Raw genomic sequence first — 22,366 nt, 5'->3', positions numbered from 1 at the left:
TAAGCTGACTTCAGTTCCTTTTTTCCCTACAACCTTTGGTGCAGATCTGGAGCTCCGTTTCTCTAACTTCCAAAACACCTTTTTGGTGACAATGTGCTAGAAAGGGGTTCTCCGAAGACTACAGGCTTTAAAACATGCCACACTTTAAGGAAGAGGATGATGGTCACACATCCCTCTACCTTTTGTGACTCAGATCCAAGCATGATTCAAAGGCATGATAGAAAATCTCCCTAATGTATCTGAAGCCCATCATGGGAGTGGAAGCTGAGGTTGTACATCACCAAGCAAAAGAAACATGGCTAGTCATGAACCAAGTTGTAGGTCCATTCTTGCTTTAAGTCCCAATCCAGGTCTCTATCTTCTGGTAAGTCTAAGACAAAGTCCAAAGACAAAACTCGCCACAAACACCAGAAGTCCAGTTGGGCGCCTTCTCTTCTCCCGCAACAGAGAGAGATTGCACAGTCGTCATTCCAAAGGTCCAACTCCCCGCCAATCATCCAAATCTGACCCTACTCTGTAGCAGGTAGAAGTCTTCAAGGAGACAATGCTGCAGCGTTTTTGGATTATTCCGGGTCCCCTGGAGCACCTCTGTGCCCTATGGATCTGCTGTAGCCTCCAGCCCGACTTCTGCCAGTAGGACTTCTGCCAGTAGGACAGTCACTGTCTGACCCCCCATTGGCAGTAGGCTATGCCTCCCTTGTCAAGGGCCCGGACACGCCAGTTCCAGCTGGGCGGGTTCTGTTCCCGGATTGGACCCTGATGCTAATCTCAGATCCGTAGTCGAGTTCAGATAAATGTCAACCAATGTCTTGTTACGCGATTACCAAGGCAGAGCCAGTGGTGTTGGAGGACTCCCCGGCAGTGCCTCTGCACAAATATCTTTGATGCCTTGATTCCTTATTTGCTTCACATTCAGACCCTACACAAGACATTCAGAATATAAACTAAGGCTAATCTGTTTACAGAAAATATTCAACCTGCCCCTTTGACTTCAGAGCCTTTGCCAGTTTTCAGCGGTCTCTCTGACTGCAACACTGTTCCAAGTCTCTCTGCTGCTGGAAGTTGACCAAACACTAGGCGCCATAGGCACCTGTGAATGGCACACACCAGAATATGTCCAGCCCTAGAGCATTGAAAGATCATTTTAAGAGTGATTATGTTCTGTAGATACAAGATCTTCACATAAGTCTGTGTGCCATCAGCATAATAATGGAGGGCCAGAGCTACCCCTTCCTTCAAGATTGTACAATATGAGACCAAGTACCGACTCCCTGGGGGACACCACATGTAACATGGGTGATTTTCTGAGGTGAAACAGCCCAACCTGACTAATTGCTTCAAAGGAAGATGAGAAGTAGCTTAACACCTCATGCTTCGGCCCATAGTCCTGGAGTCATGCAGGAGCCTAAATTAACTGACTGTATCAAAAGCCACTAAAAACTGTCGAAAGATGAGTATACAAGAAAAACCATCATGTGGCATGCGATGAATGACTTCTAGGATCTTAAGTGTTGCTGACTTTGTACTACCACTGAAAAAGTGATCGATAAGGGTCTAGCAGATTGTTCTTTTCAATGTGGCTGGTAAGTTGGATGGCTGAAAAATAATACCATAGTATGTAACAGGACAACAGGAGTGGCCAACCAACATGGCTGAGCAGATGTAACCTGCTCGAGCTCCGCCACATTCTCTGGCTGCAAATAAGGTACCAGGGTCTTTTGCCCAAAATTCTGCTTCTTAACAGCTACAACAGAGGTAGGGACACTGGGGGAAGCCACAAATCAAATCCAATAGCCCCCGCCAGCCCCTGTTTGAGAGACAGCTAACCCGGAGCATGTAAGGGTCATGGTCGCGCAACAAATGAATCTGCGGCTCTGATGGAGACCGCAGAGCGCTGCTGAAGATTTGAGCCGCAAATAAACCGACATTCTTTTTCTTCCCAACAAGCTAGACAGATATTGGATCTGCCCCCTATTGAGGGAAAACCCAGCCTCAAGACATTTTCCTGCCGCATTGAAAACACCTGTCCCCTATGCCTATCTCTAACGTGGCGCCCGCTACACACAGCGCCTTTAATGCAGCACAGACTGGGGCCCAAGTCACATTGTGATTAACTCCAGAGCCCCCTCAGGCAGGTAAATCAACCTCTCAAAAACTTTCATCACAGCAACTCTAGGTGCAATAGGAGAACACACTAGGTCACTTAAACTCTTGCAGGCCAGTCCATATGAGCCTCTGAGAGCCCTGCTGAGCCTGGTGAAAACTGGAGATGTGCATCCTTCTCTTGCCCACCACCGCTAAAATCCGCGACAGAGGTGAAAACGGCTGACCAGTAGACTCTGGCACGTGGGGGTGTGAAACCACATTTGTGCACTCACCCTAATAAAATGTATCTAATTGAAATACAGCGGCTTGACGCATTAATGGTGAGCAAAGACCCACAACTCCCCAGGGTTTAGTCAAGGGGATCTAACCAGCAACTATGTAGATAGCTTTCTCTACTCTCACTATTTGCTGCTTGTTGAAGGCAACACACTGGCGTAAGTACTGCAAGCCATTGTATAAGCCCACACGCTCCATTTGTTTAAGATAGCTCACAAGGATACCTACACACCACACGTCCAAGGGACCTCAAACACACTCCACATGCCTCTGAAAAAGCCACAATCGATCACAGTATCAAGCTACTTTCAACCAACCAAAGCACATGACCCTTGCATTACAGCCACGCAGGAAAACAGCATGGCACTAACTAAAGAGAATCTCCTCTCATCCATTCAAGACTTTAAAAAAGAATTGAGAGAAGAGATCAAAATAGACCTTGCCACCTCTCTAGATGCCCTTCATTCCGACCTTTACTCTAAACCCTCCACCCTGCAACAAGATGTGGACTCCATTGGGACTCGCACACGTGACCTCTAAGATAAGTGCCAGACTCTTGAACAATGAGTGGATCACCTTCAAGGTTCCTCAGAACAACTTAAGACACATCTCCAAGCTGCCATACTGACATGTGAAGACTTGTAAAGTTGCTCCCGACGTGATAACATTCGCCTACAAAATCTGGAGGCGATAGCAGAAGGCTCGACCAGGAGGCATTTGTAGTGGGCCTATTTTCAGAACTTCTAGGGGAGAGCATCTCTAAAATTTAAACTGAACCGTGTTCACTGTGTTGGCCCGCCAGCGCTGGATGACATAAAACATCCCAGAGATGTCCTGGCAAAGCTCCACTCTTTCAAAGTGTAGAAGGCTATCCAGCAAGCTGCGAGAAAGGTGGAAGACGTGTCCTTCCAAGGCGTGACTTGCTCCATGTTCCAGGATATTGCCCCAGCTATCCAAGGCCGATGACTCTAATTCCAACCTATTACCGACAAACTACGCCAAGATCCCGTCAAATATAGATGGACTTATCCCTTCGGGTTAGCCTTCAAATACCAAAATAAAAGAAACCACTTAGCGGACACCGCTAGGTTATTAAGAGTGACACTTCCTGAATAGAAACACTCTTCAGACCAGACAGAAGGACTGTACATGATCCCTATTACTGGGACGGACAAGAGGCAATGGCTACTGCAACAACGCCCAAGATGACAAGGGAAACGCTGGGCCACAGGCTAACTCAGTTGCCCTTGAGCGTTCTATCTATTGTACAGAAAACATTTTATGAGGACTGCCACTTGCAAATGAACTAACTGAACTGAAACCTGTTTCAACCTGTATGGTAGGCCCCCAAGAGGGGATATGCTCCTTGTCTCTATGCACCCTGCCATGCTTTCCTGGACAGACTACATAATGAATAACCTACATAATGAATAACGAAGTCTCAGTGCTCTCCTTGTTTGCAACAAATCTTTTTATATTCTTGTTACCTTACTATTGAGATTTGCTTAGCGAAGAATGCTTACATGGTTCATGATTTACATACTCGCACATATGCAACCTATCCCAATACTATACGTTTGTTGGGAAACCAGAGTTCCCAAAGGTTATTTTTCTGTTGTTTTTACCTGTCCTTTGGCATGACTGACCCCCTGATGATGTAATGGTATTGACCCCCATTGAGATGAAATGTTAAGGGGCTTAACTCCCCTGCCAAGTGCCATATATTATGGAATTATATCCTAGACCGGAGAAACAATATAGTGGCGCTGAGGAAACACATCTCAAACGCAGTGAGGCCCACAGACTATGCGACAAAGCATACCCTCTAATTTATCAATCTTCAGCCCCCACCGAACATAACTGAGTTGTCCCCCCTCTTTCACTCCTCTCTCCAGTTTCACTCCACTGGCAGTAATACTGACAAAGAGAGCAGAATAATCATGGTGAAGGGGAACTAATGGGCAGGACATGTACAATAGCCTCAGTCTACACCTCCAACTCAGCTAATTTTCTCCACTCGTTTCTCACCCTCTGGGTGGTGTGGGGGGGGGGTTGCAGAGGGAGAAATGATATTAATGGGAGACTGTATCGAGGAGGCATGGCTACTGTCCAAAGGAAAATGGCCACCTAATTGCTCTGCCGTGCTGAGGGACAAAAACGTCCCACTCTGTTGATACACCACCTCTACGGACACTTTAAACAGTGCCCAGCATATAGGAAGGTGTGGTGCTTTAAGTGACCCACTTTTGGTGAACAAACTTCAAGAGAAACACCTTTTATAACCAAGTGCTCCAGAAGCTGCCTCACAACGCCTGACCCTAAAATGGCCGACACCATGACTCCACTTGACTACCCCAGCATCACTACAAACATCCTAACCCTAGAGGTGACCACTTTGTGGCACTACTCTACAACGCTCTATAAGGGTAGGAACCTAATATATTTCAAACTAACCTACCAACCTGAGCAAATATGGCATGGGCCCTCCCATCCTATGCCTGACCCTAAGCTGGCCACCTCCATTTAGTACAACTCTCGCTATAGCATGCTCCAGAACTTTCTTACTTCTAAACTACACACATTGGGTTCCTGAATTTCTCCAACTCAACAGCAACCCAAATTGCAGACAGGAGGGGGCTGAGAATAATTCCTTACACTTCAAAGCGCTGTACCTTGCTATTCAACAATCTGCAATGCAGCACCGTATAAAATTATTTAAGTGTTACTAACCCAGGAAGGATACTGACTTCTGCACCTCACCCTACCTCCCAACATTCAGTGCCTCTGTCAAACATGTCAGGGACTACTGAAACCCTGCTAGGTGAACCCAACGCTAAGTAAACATTAAGGTCTGCTCTCAAAATGGCAGACTCCAAACTGCACGACCCCACAGAAGCAAGGGGAGGTTGGAAAGACATCAACCCAGCGCAAAACAGACACAAGCAAGACCCCCTGCCCCAGACTCCCCTATAAAATAAAAATCTGAGAACTCTGTAAATGTACATCTAGCTATGCAGAAACTCAAAATGCTACACGTTTGCTCAATCGACAAAATCCACCACAGAAACTGTACATAGTGACCTTGCATCTTTGAAACAAGAAATGATACAACTAGGTGGCAGAATCTCTGAAACAGAATCACAAATAACCCCCCGGATGACCACAAACACAACTCTTCTAAAACTTGATCAATCACCACCGTGAGACTGGCTTTACTGAAAAGGAACATCACTGAGCTCGAAGACAGACACAGAAGGGGCAACTTGTGCATTTTTGGACTTCCTGAAGGTAGCAAAAACCAAACTCCTTCCTGAGCAACCTTCATTGAAAAATGGATCCCCCAAGTACTCAATATCGACTTAAACAAGGACTTTGAAATAACCAAAGGGCACAGAGTGCCCACACATAAGCCCGCAAACAGCGAAGCTCCAAGAGCCCTCATTTTCAGACCCCTCCACTACTCACATACTGAAGCCATCCTCACACAGATAAAGAAAATACAGAGAATTAAGTGGAATGGCTCTTTTATTGGGATCTCTCAAGTTTACTCCGAAGACACTGTCAAGAATCGAAAGGCATTCCTTTCCCAAAGGAAAATTCTGAAAGATCTGTCAATACAATTTTTGTTTATTGGTCCTGCATGAATAAATACAACGTAAAATGTCAAAACCATCATTTTTCAAGACCCTAAGGAACTGGACTCCTACGTTGGGCTAATCCAAAACCTGAAAATGACTTCTTAAAAACTCAGAAGGAATGGCTATCACTTAACACTAATGCTTCCTACTAACTTTCACTAACTTTCTACTCAGTAACATACGATAATCAAGGCTGCCCACAAATGGCCTAAATAAAACCCAATGCAAGTTTTCCCCTTAACACTGCAGAACCCTGATCGACCCATGGGATCCACACATGGGCATACAAGCTCATTCTTCCATAATACTTAACAGGCCGAAATATTTGTTTGAGTTGCTTCCACTTCTTCAAACTGAGACAGAATAAAGTGGTCAGCAATCTACAAAACCTTAGCTAAACTAACTAGCACTTATTAACCTACTAATAACCTAACAATAAATCAAACAACATTCTGTTAACCCTAACCAATGGTAAGCTTTCTCTTCTCTTCTTCAATGACTGGTACTTTATCAGTATAATAACCTTCAACCTGCTCTGGTAAAATCAAAATTTTTATAATTGCTTTCAACCCGATGACGGATTTATTGCAATGTTTCATCTTCTCACTTTCAACATAATTTAGATTTATCAAATCTCATATTGACATTAATTAATATTGATACCAGCCTCACACTGATAATAATATCATACAAATCTAGTGCCATCTAATGGGTACTTAGCTGTAGTCTAATTGCTATTGAAACTGCATTTTGACCCACAGGTTGGACAATACAAAAATTAATAACATTTGCCCGCACTACCAGCAATACAGTAATCTGGGGTCACTTGACCGACTCACTTTGAAATGTGTTGAATCTATGTTGAGAATATGCTGGTACTAACCACCTTACTCACTACAAATATTACACTTTCTCTATATACTACAAATACTATACCTGCAAATACATTAATATAAACAAGAGAATACATATTATCATCCACTCCCACTAAATGGCAACTAACTCAATAGGCACCATTATGGAAACGACGCCAGGCATTCCAGCCACCATACAATATAGGTAAACATACCATACTTAGACACTGATGTGACTCTTAATACACACCCTATTCTATACAGGGCACAGCAAGACAGCAGTCCGGACTTAGACTTGATCACTCATGGCCTCCATCGCCTCTCCTCAGATTTTGTTTGATACCTCTCCATGGTATCTAGATTCTCATCACAAATATTTAATCAATGATTTTTGTCTCCATTTTCTTTTTATCTTTTACATCTTTCCTCCTTTCCTGTACTGTGCTACTCTACTATCTCTGTCCCTCCTCTCTACCCCCACCCCCTCCTCTCTCACCCATTCCATTTCCCCTCAACCATACCATCCTCACTAGCAAACAATAACTGACTTTTAGCTGGTTACATTGACAAAAACACTCACCTCCCACAAAAATGCAGAACAAAAAAATACCCTCCCTTAATGTCAATCACCCATCCAAATGACAGAAACTCCTAGACTATATACATAAACTTAAGGGAGACCTCAATCTCCTTCAAGAAACCAAGGTGGCCATGACAGAGGCAATCCTCCTAAAAAAACATGGGTTAGTGATTTATCAGGCACTCCAGCCACAAACAAAAAAAATGGGCTGATCATCCATATCTCAAAAGTCTCTGGCCTCACTACCCTTTCCTCAGAAGCAGATACCGAAGGCAGATGGCTTCTTACTAAAATACAGAGGGACAACAGTGAAATCATAATCATGAACATCTATACCCCCAATAATGACAACCCAGCCGTTTTACAAATTTTTCTCCCATCTGCACAATACATTCTCTCACATCGATTACATCTTAATTGACGAAACTCACATCCCAGCCACCTCTTCCACAACCACTGAACCAATCCTAGTCTCAGACCATGCCTGTACCTCATTACTCTATGATATTGCTAGCAATAAATCAGGAACAAAAACATGGAGCATGAACAACCTCCTTACAGAGGAACCCTCTTTCAAGGAAATAATCCAAAAAGAGATCGATGAATAAAACAGAATGCAAAAGGTCTTCTGGTCCAAATGAACAAATCATCTGGGACACCCTGAAATACAGTATCCGATTAAACTTATTTCAACGGAAAACAAACTAGACAACAAAACTTTAGACCAACTAAAACTAAAAACAAAAAGCATTAGAGAAAGATCTCAAACGCACCAAAGAAAAAAACTCAATTAAACAATCTAATTAAACTCAAGTATGAATACAACAAGATTCTGCGTAACAAAGCCCACCTAACAGTCCAAAAATACAAAGGCATCAATTTCTGTGGATGTAATAAAGCTGGCGAAATACTTGCGTCTTATTTAAAACAGACCTGTCAGAAGACAAGAAAAAACTCTATAACCAACGAACATGGCGTCACATCGACAAATGAGAAGGACATCTTAAATACCTTTGAAATATATTACCATACCCTCTACTCCAAAAGTAATAACACATCTTATGACATATGCTTAAACTACCTCAACAAAATTAATGTAATAAGATAGTTGAGTTAACAAAAGAATCACTAGAACAGCCGACTTCTGGCAAGAAAATTATAAACGCGATCAAGAAAAGGATAGCAAGGAAGGCCCCGGGCCCAGACAGCTTCCCGGCATCATTCTATCAAACTTGGGGTACCTCCCTAATCACACCCCTAGAAGACTTATTTGCCTAATTCTCCTACACTGGTTCTGTTGAAGGATCTGCCGCGGAGGCAACCATAATTGGTAGACCCAAAGAAGGGAAAGACCCATCCAATCCCAAGAACTACCGACCCATATCCCTCATAAACATAGACTGCAAAATAAATGTAAAGATCTTAGCCCTCAGAATAGAGCCCATTCTCAAAAACACATCCCTCTCTATCAGGATTTATCAAAGGGAGATTCAGTGCGGATAATTTCAGACTATTTAGCCATGCGATTGAAATAAGCAAACTACTACACCAACCAACCTGCGCGATAGCTCTAGATGCAATTGATAAGCTATTGTGGACCTTCCTCCAAGTCTCACTCACCTACTTCAACTTTGGCCCTGCTCTCTCAAAAATGATCCTTGCTCTATACAAAGAACCGAAAGCTAGAATAAACATCAATGGAAAGTTGCCTAATCCCTTTTACCTCCAACAAGGAACCAGACAAGGATTCCCACCTTCTATTTCTACTAATGCTAGAACCCCTACTTACATTGATCAGAGAAAATCCATTCATCCCTGGTATCCTTTCTCATCAGGCCCACAGAAACGTGCCACCTACGTGGATGACATTCTCCTTTTTACCATCCAGGGAGAATCAGCCATGCCACACATCATATCCACCAACGACTACTCTAAAATGCTACTGCCTCAACAAGGAAAATACAGAGGTTCTTCCTCTCAATGTGTACTGCAACAGTTCCCACTTCAGCCCCTATGGACTCAAATAGGCCCCAGATAAGATAAAATACCTGGGTATATGGTCCACTCATAACCTTGAAAACTCTATAGATCTCAATGATTAAAAGGCGCTAAAAAACATCAAAGATGGCTTAGACAAATAGTCAACCAGGTTCATTATTTGGTGGAGTAGAATAGAATCTATCAAAATGATGATTACCCCCCTCATTATCTTTTTAATCAACATATCATCCATATACCTCTCAGATACCTTTTCTTTTACTAAAATAGACACAATACTTACCAAATTCCTCTGGAAGTTTAAAAAGCCCATAATTGCCCTAAAGAAACTGAGATTTCCAAAACAAACTTGGTGGCCTAAACTCACCGACTACCAGAGATAACAACATGCCTTCCTAGCGAAACAGGGAAGCAACTGGCTCCTAACCAGCACCAACCCCTCACCGCCATGGCTCGCTATTGAAATTGCCCTCTGTAAACCCTTATCCCTCACTTCACTTCTAACCATCAAAAAAATTAAAACACACCACTCCGTAAACATTCTATCCCGAAAAACTGACAACAAACTACCTAACAAAATTAAACACTCATGTCTAGCCTCACTATGGCACAATGAAAACTTAAAACCAGGAGGGATAATGATGTATATAGAGAAATGGGCAGAAAAATATATTCTCCTGGTGAGAGATATCGGCACCCACTCAGAACCCATACCATTCTCTCAAATTAAAGACAAGTTTGACTTAAACAACCTAGACTGCTACCATTTCCTTAAAATAAAATCACTTATAGCCAAACATAAAGCTCCAACCCCACCGACCTACCCAACACATTAGAATAATTTAACAAAGGTGGTCACTTAGCTTCCAAACTGTATGCCCTCCTATACCCCACAAAAACATCACTAAATAAACCAACACAACAGAAGGGGGAAACTCTACTATCAGACTCCAATAACACTCCAAGGGTCTCACTAGACTGGCCATTTACCTGGAGTAACCTCACTTCCAACATAATAACCCCATCTCTAGCACAACGCAGATACTAGATTGCCAATATGGCCCATTAGAATTCGGCCAAACTTTATAAACTAGGCCTCCGATCCTCCAGCACATGCTGGAGCTGTGAGAAGGAAACAGGAGACTTAAAACACATGCTAATGGAGTGCACCTCAAACTATTACCCCACACATGGTGGGAATCGGTCCCTGTCTGTAACTCACTAAACGTATACTTATGACAACACAAATGAAGAATGGTAAACTCTGGTGCAAACTAGACAACTGTATGAGTCATTCGTCTATGTAACCACAATCATCTAATCACTTGATCATTCATGCATTCGTGCACTCATTCTTCCAACCTCCTCTCCCCACTCTTCCACTTCCTCCTCTCCCTACCCACCACCCTTCCCTCTGTACTCACTACTTTTCTCCTCCTATCACCTTCTTCTTCTGTGGGATAAGTTGGCATGTGGAGGCATTGACTGAGGTCATTTAACAATACAGCAACTCCATGAGAACAATCGGTTACAGGTTGATTTGAATGGCCTAGGCTTCTTTTAGATAAAATCCCAGTGAATAACAGAATGAGACAAGGTTGCGTGTTAGCCTCTTGCTCTTCAGCCTTTTCATCACGGGTCTTCCTGAGGTTCTAGGCAGTTCAAATTCCTTCTACCCAAAAATAGCTGGGACGCATACCTATTGTCTGATGTATGCATACGATTTGGTCCTCATGGACTACACCCAGATTGGGTTGAAGCATAAGTTAGAAACCTTACACAAGAACTAGAAAGAACTCTCTTACAATAAATGTGTAGAAAGCCAAACCCTTGATTTTCTCAAAGCGAAAGGTAGAGTTCGCTTGGTTTCTGGATAATGTCCCCCTGGAGCAGATACAAGAATACAGATTTCTGGCGACTAATTTTGCTTGGAACCTGAGGTGGGGTAGTGATATGAAGACAGTAAAAGCTGGACTCTAAGTACAGTTAATGAACTGAGACGTTTTGATCTAAGTTACGGTGGTCTATCAGTAGAGCTTCTAAAGAAAGCTGTGATAGGGCAATGAATGCCACAGGCTTTTTATTGAGCTGAGTTGTTGGCTTTGGATTGCCATGTTCAATGGGACTCACTAGAGGGTCCTTGCTTAAGGGCTGTCCTGGGTCTCCCGGTGAGTACAATGATATACGATTTCAGGCTGGAGTTGTCTCTTACCTCCTGGGCTTTCTTGGCCAGATCGCATGCAGTTTGATTTGTGCACAGCCTGAATCATGAAGTTATCAGCAACAAACTTTCATGTGTACTGATCCAAGACACCATCCTTGTGTCAGTGAAAGAAATGGGGGAGAGCCTTGGCCTAGCCTCGGTTGGAAATACTCTGAGGGCAAATGTCCTCAAAAGGCTTCTTAAGGAAGAAGCTATATAAGCATCCGAAATAGCTGATAGATATTTATTTTGTGCAATCTCTGCCCCGATGATGACCTGGCGTAATAACGGTCAAAATGCCATCAACTCGAATCAGCGGATTTACAGCTTCTGGCACGGTTAACATGCTACTGTAAAACTGTGTCCTCCAGGTATTATGCTTTGTACCATACTAAATCTTTTCTCTCACGAGCACTGTGCCCTGTACCGATTGCACATTCTCAGAGTAACATTAATGCTGTCCCAAAGTTATTCTTGTTCATACTGTGATTACAAACCGCAATAATCAATCCTTGTTTTTTCTCTTTTTTTCCATAATTACTTTACTCTGTGCAAATAATGAATTATTATGTGTTGAGACATTGCTGCATGTTACTGAGCAACGATAGGGCACGGTTCAGGGCTTGGGACAATGCAGCAGGAAGGGGGGGGCACGCTTTCCTTTGTACTGTCAGCAGGATTCTCCGCATTGTAACTTTTAGCAAGTCATCATCTTGGCCATGTCCCATCAGAGTTTTTTAAAGATAATATTTTTATAGTCCAGTGCACACAGTTGTTGCATCTATATTGCCAAAAGCATTCCATGTTCTTAACATGCTGCACAGTCGAAGCTGGCAGTTTATTTACGTTATATGCAGGCATTTTCATAAATACAGAAAGTGCAAGCAATCACAATCCGATGGATTCAGACAAGAACAGAAAACATTTGAAACTAATGTTGGAAAAAAAACATGCAGCAAAGTACTCCGTTATATTACATGAGTTACATTTCTTATTTAACACTGAATACTCGATATGTAAGAGGTTCGTTCACTTGATTCCATGAGCAGCTGTGCTCCAGCACCTGTCCCGCCCAGAAAGTGCTGGAAACAGTGCGACCATTCACTGGCACATTCTCGCTGGCGCGCGAGCCAACAGCTGCAGCCGTTGCAGGAATGGCAGCCTCAAGGGCTGAGGGGGCCAGAGCGGCGCCCCAGGAATAATTAGCTAAACTCAAGTATTGTTTTACACAACGGTTTTACGTACAGAACATTTTAAAAGAAACAAGGTATCAACGGGCATTTTAAATAACAAGTCAAACGCCACGGATATAAATAATATTGAGAACAATATTGAAAACGTGCGTATGGAATATTAACAAGGCTGTAAATGTCATGTGAAATAACTGGGTGGAAAGCACGCCCCTGAGATGCAAGATTTACGGGAGTACCAGTGCACTGAACTAGTTGTGAAGCAGCATATATTGGTATTGCACAAACCTCACTAAATTAATAACAAATTAAAAGAAATGCAGAAAATATTACTGTGCAAGTATTTCATATGCAATGACTGCTCCCCCGTCAACATCGTAGTCTGTTTCTTAGTCAAACAATGGCTGACACAGCCCTCTACAACAATAATATACCGCACTCCAGTTAAGGTTACAAGGAGAACTAGAGCTGCCTAAAAAGGGCAGCCACTGTCTGTCATCAGGTTCACCTGAGAGAAGGAGCCTACCGACCTCCTGTGGCAAAATCCATCCTACTCAACTATGAGTGTGTTGTCTTCTGTGTTTGGGCTTACATGTGAGGTGCATGGGAGAAGGCGTGCTACACATAGTGCAAGATAGCGGTTTCATGCAAAGGGTAAGTATATTGTAACATCCCTCCTCTTGGAGCAGACCCAAAGTGGCAGCTCAAAGCCCCAATGGCGATTTTAACCCCATCGGTTGCAAAGATGTGTTCAGTTCAGAGCTTTCCCCCATCAAAAACACTCACTACAACTCGGTGTGTTGGAAGCTCTGTTTGCAGTTCTGTCTAGAAATATGACACACTCAGTTTGTCTGATTTTTGTGAGCTACAATGTACGTAATGTGGCAATCTATGTACATAGTCTTTATCCGGTAACAAGGACTCTTAAAAATCCCCTCTGAGTATGCTATGTGCCGCTGAGAGTCCCTATTTTATTGACCAGCTGGTCCCTTTGTAAAAGCACAGGAAGAAAGTCTGCACAGGTAATCTCCATTTTGGTTGGATGTGGTTAGGATATTTGGCACTGGCTCTCCACTTGACTTGCACTGCACCCCAATTTGACTCTGAATCCCTTGAACTGGTGGACCGCATTTATATGAACTTCTGCAGAGGCTCTGCGCACCAGCACATCTGATAAGTCTGATAAGGAATAGGACTCTGGATTTCCATGGTGTCTTCAAGACGTAGAACAAACTTTGGACTCTTGAAGAAACCCTGCTCCTCTGACCCGCCGTAGAAGTAAAAGAGTAGGGTGATTAGACTGAGGTCTGCAGAGAGGGTCCAGGACCAGTAGAAGACATTTCAGTCTTCTATGGAATGTAGTGAGTTGGCATTGCCTTAACCCACCTTTACTATCCCTTAAAGTATGTAGAAATATACTTTAAACTAGTTTTTGGGCACTTCACAACAAGCGGCATGGAAGTCAGTTGTGATATGTGAACTGCAGGGTATATGTACACAAGCTATATTTGACAAAAATACATGGCTCCAGGGAGTAGCACTGTGCTCTGGTTAGGTTGTAGTTTAAAAGCACTTCAGTGAAACATGGCGGTGAAAAGTGCCTTTGCTGTACAGAAGAAAATATTTTATGTATTAGCTAAGTCACCACTTCAGTATGACTTGTAAGCTCATAGAGTTGGGAGCGTATTATATGAAAAAGGGGCATACTAGTAATTAGGAAATATATGCTCTTGCAGGGAGCAATTACAAAAAAAATGTTTCCTCATGACAGCTGCAACTCACTGAAGGTTCAAGACAGGTGTACTGTATTCTGCACCATCTGACATTATCAAGCCCCACTTTATAAATACATGCAGCCTTTCCTGATCTCTGCAAGTGACACAGGCTTGGTGGGGGACGTTCCCAACTGCTCATGCCCTTGTCTGACTTTTTGCATAGCAAGCATGGCCTCACATATAGAGGGTGCTGTGTTACGTGTAGGCGTGAGTTTCATGCCAGGAGGAGGTGAAATGCCTGGCTGCAGCGACAGTGGAAAAGGAACCCTCGCCTACTCCAGTGAAGACCGCTGAGAACTCACCGAGAAGGAGGTAGCAAAGCCACTGACAGGAGCCTGAGGGGGTAGCAATCAGATGTGGGGGCAGGAAGGAATTGCTGGTGCAATGGAAGGCCTGTGGGCTTACTTGGGCCCTAGGCAGGAACATTTTTATTGCCCCTCTGCATGTCTAGGGGGCTATAAGATAGAAGGGAATGGTTGACCATATGTCCAGCAACAATTCATTGCCCATGCTGGGGGGTGGGAGGACTGCTGTCATTAGAGACCTCCTACACCACACCTATCTGCCGCAGAAGGCTAGCATTACAGCACAGGTAGAGGGGACGGCTCTTTTATATGATCTACTCAGCATACACGCGGGGATCCTAATATGGATAAGAGCAGGAGTTCCCTTCCAGCACACATGACAAGTCGTGGATCCTGATCGACGATATGCCATAGTGCTGGGACACCTGGATGGGCATAACATAGCGCTGGGCAGCATTTATGGGCCTAATGTGGGACAACAGGAGTTTTTTGAGGAACTATCATGTAAACTGGCCCTGTACTTATGGGCTCGGTCCTCTTGGGTGGTGACTACAATTCTGTTTCAGATTTGGAGATGGACCACTCCCATTCCACGATACGGGAAGCGCCAGCTGCCTGTATGTCTCATGTGTTTGTACGATGGCAGGAGTGGGACCTGCTTGACGCCTGGAATCAGCAACACCCAGAGAAGCGTGACTACTACTTCTTTACCAGTCTCCAAGACCTGCATGTCTGCCTGGATCACTTCTTTTGCACCCCTGATGTGCATGTCCTAGTGATATACACAGAGTACTTGTCCTGCACAATTTCTGATCATAATCCCCTGTTGATGGGGTTACAGTGGGAAATAAGCTGACAGGCAATACCCACGCGGAGGCTGCTTCCGGACTCCTTAGATAATCAGGTTTTTAGAGACCGAATTGGTACAAGCATACAGCAACCTTTTGAGAACAATACGGGAACAGCAGACTCACCCCTAACAGAGTGGGATGCCTTCAAGATGGTACTCAGGGGGGGCTACATTTCCGAAACACCTGGAATTCAGCACACGTTGTTGAGGGAGACCTTGGAAGCAGAGGAATCCCTTAGGTTCCTGGAAAAACATTGTCCGGGGCACCAAGAGATCCAAGCAGCGCTCGTTAGGCACGAGAGACAGTGGCAACGACAGTTGAACGACTTCAATCAGCACAGCTACACAGTACGGTACGGGTCCATGCAGAACATGATCGTACAGGTTTGCTCCTAGCTTGGCTAGCAAACCCAATTAAACGAGGATTGATTATAGTGGAGCTGGCCACTGATGACGGCCGGCGGCTGCACAGGCAGGATGATATTAACAAGGAATTCATTACTACTACGCTAAATTATATAGCGGGTGGTGGACCCCTTAAGGAGGTTAAGGTGGCCATAAAAGCTTTGGCTAGGAATAAAATACCAGGGTCAGACGGGCTACACATAAAGGTTTACGCTGCATACTCAGAGTCACTGGCCCCTAAATTGGTGGACCTGTAGAACACGAAGGGCTCCTACCGCAGACTACTCGGAAGGCCCTTATAGTCCCTCTGTGGAAACCAGGGAAAGGAGCCACATGATAAGAGAGCTTATAAATGCTCTCTATGTTAAACACCAATTATAAAATACTTAGTAGAAGCTTAGCCACATGTCTGCTGCCCCACAGGCCATACCTTATACATCAAGACCAGCAGGATTCATTCTGGGGCGTAATATGGCCTACAACATCAGACAGTTGTGCATGATCCTCGGGGCCCTAAATAGAGAAGAGGGGAGGCCGTCAATACTAGCAATCGAGATTGAAAAGGCCTTTGATAGTTTGAAGTGGCACTTCTTGAATCGTGTCATGAAGAAAATGGGCCTTGGAGAGGGCTTCTTAACTGATACGCGCCTGTTATATACAGGCCCGACAGCTAGAGTCTGCATTGGTTGATCGATATCAGAAAGATGGGTAGTGGAGAGAGGGCACAGGCCGGGCTGCCCTAATTCCCCACTGCTTTTTGCGTTAGCAGTGGAACCCCTGGCCAGCTGGGCCCGTACCGGCAATGCCTACCAAGGCCTGACGGTGGAAGATCGAGTTTACCATATTGCGTTATATGCAGATGACCTGCTTCTGTTCCTTTGGGACGACCAGGAGGCCTTGAAAAGAGCCCAAGGGATGCTGGATCGATATGGATCCCTGTCGGGATTCAGAGTAAACAGGAGAAAATTCTGTCTGTTCCCAATCAATAACTCAGGCCATCCCCCAGAGGCTTTCGACCACCTGATGTGGAACCCTAACGCTTTCCAAAATCTTGGTAAGCTGGAAGACTTGCCCAAAGGAAATATAGGCAGGATGATAGGGTCCCTTAGGTCCAGTACTGCATTTTGGGTGACGCTGCCACTGTCGGTTGTGGGCAGAGTGGCCCTACTAACGATGGTATCAATGCCCGACTGCTTTACCTCTTCACAACACTCCATGTCTGGACACCAGCCTCCTACTTTTGAGATACTGACAAGATCATTACTAGCTTTATATGGAGCCAGGGCAGGTGCAGAGTAGCACTGACCACCATGCAGTGCCCAGTGACAGAGGGAGGATTACCGGTCCTGGACTACGAGGTCTATTACCTGGTGGCGCAGCTGCAATAGCTCACGCCATGGGTGGCCAGCAGGCAAAGCCCTGACAGGGAGGTCCCGTCATTAACCCCAGAGGCGACTCGGTTTACCCGGGTTCTGCTTGGCCTTCCCCTGCCGAGCACCGTGGATACCACTGAGTTCCAAGCCTAAAAAATGCACGGATATGTGTTCCCTACTCCCTGGACATACCCCTTCAATACCTTAAGGAATTGCCCCATGATGGGAAGTGACAGGGACTAACAGCCTGGCAGGAAGCTGAATAATTAAAGTAGGTGTCCTCTTCGAAGAGGGAGCGCTCTTCTCCTTTGACCAACTACAACTAAGATATGACCTGCCCCAGGGACACTTCCTCTTACACAATGTGGTCATCGCAGCTATCCGTAAGCACTGGAGGTTCAAAGTAGCGGATTCACCAAAGGCTGCTCACCTTCAATATATACTGACAGCAGCAGTCACATATAGGGCAGTCACCTGCCTCTACAAAAGATACAGGGGGGATCTTTAGACCCCAATGCTGGACCTGAAGGGCAAATTCGGAGGAGGATCTGGGACTGGCAATAGGTGAAAGGGATTGGGAAGCTATCCTATATAACACAGCCAAAGCGACCAGAAACGCCAGATTTAAACTTATTAATTTTTATGCATTACACAGGGCATACCCTACCCCCGGGAGACTCAACAGATATTTCCCACAGACAGAACACATGCCCGCAATGTGGCGAGGTAGGGGGTGGAATTCCATCATATGTTCTGGAGCTGCCCTGCACTCACTACATACTGGGGGGTATTACAGAGGCGCTAACTGATAGCATAGAGAGCGGTGTCCCCTACAAACGCCCAACACTGCTTATTGTGATGGTTCCCCCACACGGTGAAGACAACATTTACTAGCCGCTTCCAGGACCTGGCGCTGGTCCTCACTAAGAGGGAGATCGCGAGGTGCTGGAAAAATCTAAGAGGCCCTAGCTTACAAGCATGGAAACAAGAGCTCAAGAAATGGGCAGACTTCGAGACAGAGGGGAGGCTCTGGGAGACGAAGGGTCCATGAACACGGCACAGGCCTGGGGGGCCCTAGTAGGCTCCTTAAGGGACTCAGAATGACACTCACAGGATAAGACCTGAGACCTTCCACTAAGGAGCTGCGTATAACATACACATAAAGCAGATTAGGATGAGCATGGTTCCTTGGGACTGAACACGCTACCATATGACGGCACATTACACACGAGGCAGGGACCTATCCCACAGGATGACTGGATGCACCACGAGGAGGAGGGGAGAGGGGATGTTGTGGGATAACATGTATATGTGCCCCATCTGAAGAAGCACACTAGGGTAATCAATACAGGTGAATCCTAATTCATTTGAGATTTTTCACCTGCAGCAAGCCTTCACCTTGACTCAAGACAATATTGAACCTACAACGGGGGACGATCAATACGCTTACTAGGCCTGCTAAGGGCAGAAAACTCTAACTTTGGCAGAGGGTGCAGCAAAGGTGCCTGACACTGACATGGTACTGGCTTGAAGAATTGTGGAAGATCGAGTGATAAAAGTCAAGGGATGACTCTTGACACCAGAAGCCACAATCCACACGTTCCAGTAGTAGAGGATGTAGAGGACAGATCATGAAGGAAGAACAAATTGAAGAAATACCTGAAATGGCAGAGATCTCCTGATCAAAACAATTCCTACACACCCGGCTCAGATGTTGGATACCAGTGGAAGATTTATCCCCCTGTTTTGTGATAGAAAGGGCAGGGCACAAGGCACCTGAAGCTGAGCCATCCCTAGAGTTCCATTCAGGTTGCTTAAACATATGGACTAGGACAATGTGCTACCTGCTGCCCATCATAAAGCAGAGTTGTTCTTGAGTCCTCCAAAATAATGATCTTCCTTGACTAAACAAAAATGGACCAGCAACAACAGAATTCCTTCATGGAGATGAAGCAAAACCTCGGAGCAATTCAGCTAGATTATACCTCGGAGTACCCCAAATGTGTTCCTCAATGGCAGATCTTCTACTCAGACAGTACTGGTCTAAGTGGAGAATAGGAAGGAGCTTTGGAGTCCTGCTAGGCTTGCTGACCCAAGGCACATACAATCACTTTACAACAAAGACATGGTAGTGGAGCATGCCCGGACTGATGCACAGAACATAGATGGTTGCCTGAAAACGCAAGTCAGCACATCTCAGTAACAAATACAGACAAAGGGGATGAGAAAATTAAAAACCCCAGCAGCCAGCAACCCAGACACTTGAACTGCTCTATTAATTATATGTTTTACTGCTACTACTTTTGTTTCTCTGCTTTCCTCATTCGATAATGGGCTTGCGTTCATTCATGCATTAATCCTGTTTTGGTTTCTAACAAAAGGCTCATGCCTGTTCCTCCGCATATCAGCTTTTATAAGGTGAATGTGGAAAGCTACACTCACCCTCTTGTTATGAGAATACACGTGTATGTATAGCAAGAGTTGTGTATTTCTTCAACTGGACAAAATATATTTCTGCACAGATGTGTAGGGAGAAGGGGATGTGGGGAATTGTTTTGTTTGGTTTACAACCTTCTTGTTTACACTGCAGCAGACTATAAGGGCCTGATTTAGAGTTTGATTGACAGGTTACTCTGTCACAAGCACAACGGATATGCTGTCCGCTTTATTACAAGTGCCATGGGACACAATGCACATGTAATAAGGCATACATAATTAGCAGCCCATCTGTCAAATTCAAAATCAGGCCCTACAGTCACTCACATACTCCTTTATGGCTCAGACTAGTAACTACAGTAGAATATACCAAACAGCTGACAGAATATTGTGTAATGGAATATGGATAGGATCAACAGCGGAACAGTCCTAAAGTTTGCTTCACCCCAGTGCTCAGACCTTTTTTGTTTTAGCTATTTGAAGTACTTTGTGCTTAGGCCTCCAAAACTTTTTTCCACATAAGATATCCATGCCAAATTTGTGCCCTTTTTCCACAATATCATGGGGATTCCAAAAGTACCCAGGATTTGTAGATCCCCTGGAGGGGACTGAGAGAATAGCCAAAATATTGCTAAATTCAGAGTTTTTTAAAAAAACAAATAAGAAAAAAGTGCTCCGCAAAAAAGTGTCTTTTTTTTCTAAAAATGGCATCAACAAAAGGTTTGCTGTGCTAAAGACCCCTTCTTCCTAGCATTAAGGAACATGCAAAGCTGTATGGGAAAAATAATTTCTATACCACAGTTTTGGCATTGTTCTATGAGGTAGCTCATTTTTTCAAATTGTTGTACTTTGAAACCCATGGGTGAACCTGGAAAGCTATAGATGTCTGAAAAGTAGACAACAGTCTGAATTCAGCAAGGGATTATTTGTGTAGATCCCTCAAGGTTTTTTTTAAACTAACTGTTGAAGTACAAAAATATTGAAAATTAGTTTGGAAAACAATAGTCATTTGTGACAATGTATTAATCTATTAATGCTTGTCACAATGGCAGATTTAGCAAAGCAATACACCTTTCTGTCTGCTCAACTTTTCTGGTTGCTGAGATATCTAAGGTTTGTAGGTGGCCTTAAGAACCTAAGGTTCCCTGAGCCAAAAACTGAGCTGGTTTTTCATTGTGTGCCAAGTTCGGAGCAATTCATATGGTGAAAAATATAAAGAGTAAAAATTGGGTATGAATGAAACCCATATATTTCTGAAATGTACACCAGATACTATGTTTAGAAGCAGTGGTTATTTGTATATGTCTGATTTGTGGGTACCCAACTATCTTGTCTTTAAGAGGGCATTTTTCAAAATGTCTTCCTTCGTACACAGTGGCTTACAAGCAAAGCAATCCAACTGGTAATAACAAAAGTTCTACTATTGTGTGATTTCATGTCTCCTGATAAATAGAGTACTTTACTTGGGTTGGTACGCCTTGTGCCCGCAACAGAAAAGAGCCCAAAACCAAATATGGACACATGACATTTATCCACTGAAAACGGACCCTTTTAGGCAAAGTGGATAGCTGTGGATTTTGGCTCGTAGCTCAGTCAACACCTAGGAAAACCTAGCAAACCTGCACATTTTTAAAATCTAGACACCTGGGGGAACCCAGGGTGGGGTGTCTTGCGTGGCTCTCAGCAGATTTTCCTACCCAGACGCTTCTTGTGTGGATATGCTTTGTGCTCTCAACACGAAAGGGCCCAAAACACAACATGGACACAACACAATTTTCCAATGAAAACTGACCCCTTTTTTGCAAAGTGGATAGCTATGGATTTTGGACTCTAGTTCAGCCAGCACCTAGGGAAGCCTACCATACATGCAACCTGAAAACTAGACACCCTGGGGTATCCAGGTTGAGGTGACAAGCATGACACTACAGTTCAAACCAACAGATCAAACCAAAGTCAATACGAGCCACTGTGAGGACTACCATAGGCCCTGGTTTGATCCATTCTTGTCGCAGGCACTAGGTCCAGACACACAAGTGGGGTAGCGTTTTTATCAGGATAACACTGGGGGAACACTGGGTGATAGGAATTTTCTGGATCTCTTTGTATTCCATGTCAGAAATGCAAGGAAATGATGTGGTTTTAGGCAAATATTGAGGTTGACAGGGCATTGTGGATTAGAAAATGTGGGATTCCTCGAAGCACACCACGCTGGACTCTTACAGGTGTCTAGTTTTCAGAAATGTCTGGGGCTGGTAGGTTCCCCCAGTTTAGCCTACCCAAGTCAAAAAATGCAGCCATTCAACATGGCAAGTGGGACAGTATTGGGATTTAGCACCTCTCCCATATCTAAAAACACAAAAAAATCCAATATCCTCGC

General features: G+C 44.2%; 1 protein-coding gene across 4 annotated transcripts in view; it reads right to left on the bottom strand.

Moving 5' to 3' along the window:
• RFTN2 (raftlin family member 2) overlaps window positions 1-22,366 on the bottom strand; it is a 478,219-nt gene that overhangs the window by 50,854 nt on the left and 404,999 nt on the right. The gene's annotated exons all lie outside the window — the stretch shown is intronic.

The sequence above is a fragment of the Pleurodeles waltl genome, chromosome 3_1, assembly GCF_031143425.1.
Source record: "Pleurodeles waltl isolate 20211129_DDA chromosome 3_1, aPleWal1.hap1.20221129, whole genome shotgun sequence".
Taxonomy (NCBI): domain Eukaryota; kingdom Metazoa; phylum Chordata; class Amphibia; order Caudata; family Salamandridae; genus Pleurodeles; species Pleurodeles waltl.
The sequence above is the reverse complement of the archived record's forward strand: the minus strand, read 5'-3'. Positions and strand labels throughout refer to the sequence as shown.